Source organism: Myotis nattereri, assembly GCF_964212035.1.
Source record: "Myotis nattereri genome assembly, chromosome: 11".
NCBI classification, from domain to species: Eukaryota; Metazoa; Chordata; class Mammalia; order Chiroptera; family Vespertilionidae; genus Myotis; species Myotis nattereri.
The window spans coordinates 33081200-33086473 of record NC_138086.1 but is presented as its reverse complement, the minus strand read 5'-3'; positions in this window follow the sequence as shown (position 1 = coordinate 33086473).

The window sequence follows — 5274 nt, the reverse complement described above, 5'->3', positions numbered from 1 at the left end:
ACCCCATCATATCCCAGCAGAATGTTGGGAATATGGGGTCCCTTCTGAGCTATCAGCAACAATAAGCCTTTACTCTTTCTAAGCATTCCATTTTGTCCACTTTTTCATTATACCTTCATTATACCTTCTTACCTATTCATTTTGGTTAGGCTTTTCTGTTACTTCCTATAATAATTATTTGAATTGGTGAAATCGAGTACATTTTCATACACAGTGCACTAAAAATTGTCCCCAAACCAATTTAAAGGACTACAGTCAAAGTTTTAAAAAAATATTATACACACTCATTTTCCTTGGTTTTCAATTAGAAAATTCCTCTTTCCCCTTTTCTCCACTTTTATTTGTTAATGCCTGTATTGCTGTATTTCAAGGAGGAAGCCAGTCTTCTAGTAGAGATGCTCTAGTCCTCCCCACCCTAAAAGCTAAGCAGCCACCTCTTCACACACACTCACACATGTGCACACACATGTGCATGCACATACACTCCCGAGTTCTTTGAGGCCAAACCACACCCTATCTTTATTTCCAGTTGGTTGCCTGGCCCAGCTCAATTCTATCACCAAAACCTGCTTATTAACAATTCCACAAGTCTTGCCACCTGCTCCTCCCATGCTCTCAGAAATAATCTGCCTATCCACATTGTGTTGACTCAATCTTTACAATTTATGGCAAGTCACCTTCAACAAACTCAGCAGATTATCCTCTTAAGCCCTAGATGTGAACACCAGGCTGCTGTAACCTGTAGTTTATAGCTAACTGGCTGTGTGATTTTAGGCAAACCATCTCCTTTCTCCAGATTCCACTGTCGCCTCCAGCAGGGGATGAATTGCTCATCCTCACCACAAGCTGATCTCAATAAGAAAACGCCAGAACAGGCTGCGTGAGTCCCATTGAAGGCTCTAACCTTTCTTTGCCTCCTGCATTTCCTTTTCTCCCTGAGACTGCTTCTCGGGCGGAAGTCTTTCTTGCTGGACTTGTGGACTCTACCATGGTACCCATGGTCCCTCACCCTCAGCCACCCTTTCCCGAAGAGTCTGAACTTCCTGGCATCCAGGAACCCCTCGGTCTGTGGTCCATCTCATGCAGTGCCATAATCTGATCTGACTCCCACCCCCTGAATTTCCATTTGCATTGTTCAGAGGTAATTGCTTCTGAAATGCTCAGATAACTGCCAGGAAAATATTTATCTGTTCAATGGTGCTCCTGGAGGACTTTGTGGGCCAGACTGGGCCCCGCCCTGTAGCAGGCTCTGCCCTCAGGCCCGTGACTCACTCACTAAGCAGCAGGGATCAGTAGTCACTCCCTCACCAGCTCAGAAAACGTTTACAGCACACACCAACCCAGCTCCTTTCCTCCACACATGCCCGTTCACCAGCCACCCAGAAAGAGTAAACAACACGCCCACTCACCCGCACGCCCTGCGTCTGTCTTCCTGGTGACCGAAGCTGCGTTTTCTGCTGTTTCTGGGAACTCTGCAGACTGAATGGATGCTTTGCCTGAATCTCTTCCAAGGAGGAGGCTAGAGAAAGTTCTACTCCATAACTGTAATTTAAAGTCGGTGGGTGGGAAGAAGTGGGTCTAAAACTATTTAAGGTTAAAGACTGTTCTCAGTGCGTTTGAACCAGATCTGAGTTTGGCATCCATTTCTCTTTAGCTCATTTACTTGTAACCTTTGGCCCCTCTGCACACCTGATTTCAGAGTCAGACGATTACATTAAACAGGCAGCTCTTGAGTCATGTTTACAGCAATTGTGGCTCCCCAGTCACTGAATTGCATTAGTGATGGAGCCAAACCCTCACCAAGATATTTATGTGCAGGACTGAAAACCACAAACACACACAAGGCCCCAGGACCTGTCTTAGGCGGTGGGTGAGGAGCAGTGTCTATAAAGGGCCACTCTACCAAATCCTGGATTCCTAATTTGGTCTCATTTCTGAGAAGAGGTTATGATAAGGGCAGCACCACTAAACACTTTAAAGCACACACACTATTTCTGGATAGAGCCACAGAAGGAAATCAGGTTTATGTGAGGGGGATAAATATGTGTGTGAACGAAGGGGCCCAGTGAATGGAATTCCTTTAGATTTTCAAAGACTTTTAAACAACTTCTATCCCAAAGGCCAATTAAAAAAAAATTGGTCATCATACAACCAAAATCCATTCTTTTTTTTCTTTCTTTTTTTTTTTTTTTTTTTATCATGGATATAGAAGTTGTTTAAGGAGACAGAAAATTAAATTAAGGGAAATAAGTACATCTTAATCTGTGAGCCTTCCCAATATTAACATGTAGGCTGATCTTATTAAAATCATTATAAATAACCACAACAGAGCAAGACGTGCTCAGTAAAAATCTGGCTCGTGAGGCGGCAAAAGAGATGAGGGAGGTGCAGGGTGGCCCAGTGCAGGGAGGAAATGGCTCACAGATAGCTATAGGGCTTATACACCAAGCGTGTCACAGTTCAGCAAAGGGGCTGTAGAGAGGACTGATGTTAATATCTGCTGAAGACACTGCCCTGTGCATGGCTTTGTTTAAAAAAACCAGTGAAACCCTGCATATTTGTATATGTCTCAAATGTAGTTCTGTCCAAAAAATGTTGGTTTATGGTTGTTTTCACAATCATAAGAAATTGCTGTGTTTCTAAGACAATGATGCCAATTAGAATTAAAAACTAAGTTGAGTCAGTTCTGAAAATCTGCAGAAGAAATGGATAATGAGTGGACCTGGACCTGATTTTGTGAAACCCAAAGTATAGAAAGTTTAGTAATTCAACTGAAGAAAGATGACTCATATATGTTTTGTTATTCGATTGTGTGTGTGTATGTGTGTGTGTGTGTGTGTGTGTGTGTGTGTGTTTGTCTTTAACACCAAGGACCTAAAGGTAGGTAGAATCCTATTGTCTTTCAACTTCACAGATGAGGTGATAATACTCCAATTAAACAAATATATGTTAAATACCTAAAGATGGTTTTGGTCTTTCAGAAGTCAGCTTCAAAGGTGCTCAGAAAGCCTTAGCAACTTCAAGTAAAGAAGCAGTCATTCAACTAAAAAAAAGTATTTGCCTGTGCATCATTCAGAAGTTAATATTTTACCTCTCTGGGAAAATTTTCCTGGAAAATATAAGGTTGGATATGGTCCTGTTTGAATCATATGGCCAGTATTCAAATACTGGTCTGAACAAATAATTTGGATTATAATTATTGTTATTGCTGTTAAGAAAAACAAGTTGTTAGTTTACTTATAACATATACATATTATGCCATCTACACTAATACAAGACAAACATGCAAATTGACTGGACCTTCACCATGCCTTAAGCCACTCCCACCAGCCAATCAGAGCAACTATATGAAAATTAACCCAACCAAGATGGCGGCCGGCAGCCACGGAGCTGGAGCAAGCAGGAGGCTTGGTTGCCCCAATGATGGAGGAAGCCAAGCTTCGCACGTGCCACAGCCAGCTCTGAGCTCCACTCAAAGCAACAAAGTTTCAATTATAGAAGGTAAATAAACCCCAGATACCTGCTTTCAGCCAGCCATGGCCACAGAGCTGGAGTGAGCAGGAGGCTTCCCTCCCTCCCACCCGCCCTGGCTGGCTCTGAGCTCCACTCAAAGCAATGAAGTTTCAATTACAGAAGGTAAATAAACCCCAGAATAAAAAAAAAAGAGAGAAAAAGGAGAGGCTGGGATCTTCCGTCACCAGCGGGCTTGGCCAGCCTGAAAATGGCCCTCAGCCCCTCACCCAGGCTGGCCAAACCTACATGGGGTGAGGGTCCCCACTGGGGGGGGGGGGGCCTTGGCCAGGCTGCAAACAACCATCAGCCCCTCACCCAGGCTGGCCAGGCACCCCAGTGAGGACCCCCCCCACCCTAAAGGGGGTGTGGCCAGCCTGAAAACAGCCATCAGCCCCTCACCCAGGCTGGCCAAACCTCCATGGGGTGAGGGTCCCCACTGGGGCGGGGGAGGGCTTGACCAGCCTGCAAACAGCCATCAGCCCCTCACCCAAGCTGGCCAGGCACCCAAGGACCCCCACCCTGATCCGGGACACCCTTCAGAGCAAACCAGCCAGCCCCCATCCATGCACCAGGACTCTATCCTATATAATAAACGGGTAATATGCAAACTGACCCTAACAGCAGAACAACTGGGAATGACTGGTCCCTATGACACACACTGACCACCAGGGGCCAGACGCTCAACGCAGGAGCTGCCCCCTGCTGGTCAGTGCGCTCCCACACGGGGAGCTCTGCTCGGCCATAAGCCAGGCTGATGGCTGCCAGTACAGTGGTGGTGGTGGAAGCCTCTCCTGCCTCCTCAGCAGCGCTAAGGATGTCCGACTGCAGCTTAGGCCTGCTCCCTGCTGGCAAGTGGACATCCCCGAGGGCTCCCGGGCTGCCAGAGGTATGTCTGATTGCCAGCTTAGGCCCAATCCCTCAGGGAGCGGGCCTAAGCCAGCAAGTGGTCATCCCCCGAGGGGTCCAGACTGCAAGAGGGCACAGGCTGGCTGAGGGACCCCCACCCCCCCGCAGTGCACAAATTTTTGTGCACCAGGCCCCTAGTATATTAATAAAAAGCTGCCTTTATGAAAATAGTGAGAAACTTCAACAGAACTTATCTAAAGCCCTCCCATTTTAGATGTTTGGTAGTGTCAACCTGTTAGGATAAATTACTATTAGCCAAATCTTAATTAGGATAGGGATTACTTTTCTAACAATTAAACAAGCTAACTTACATTTTTGGATGGACTCAAAACAAAATGTGTTATCAAAAGTGATAGCATCATGTCATATCATTGTTATCTGGGTATAGGACAGTCTGTAGTAGTATTCTTACCTTTGTACAAAGCTGCAGTGCAATTTTACTTTTGAGCCCTCCCAAAGATAAGGCAGAGGAGTACACTGTCAAGGAAAAGAGTATAATGACACAGCTTAAAAGATGACTATGCTGTCTGGCCAGCCTGGCTCAGTGGTTGAGTGTCGACCTATGAGCCAGGAGGTCATGGTTTGATTCCTGATCAGAACACATTCCCAGGTTACAGCTTGATCCCCGCTGGAGGATGTGCAGGAAGCAGCCAATCAACGATTCTCCCACATCACCAATGTTTCTATCTCTCTGTCCCTCTCCCTTCCTCTCTGAAATCAACAAAAATATACATATTTTTTAAAATATGGCTATTCAGTTGCTGTGTGAGGGCTCTATATGAGGAAAAATGTAAAGAATGATGCTCTTCAGCTGAGAAAGGCGATCTGATCGGAGATATATGATCATAGACTGTA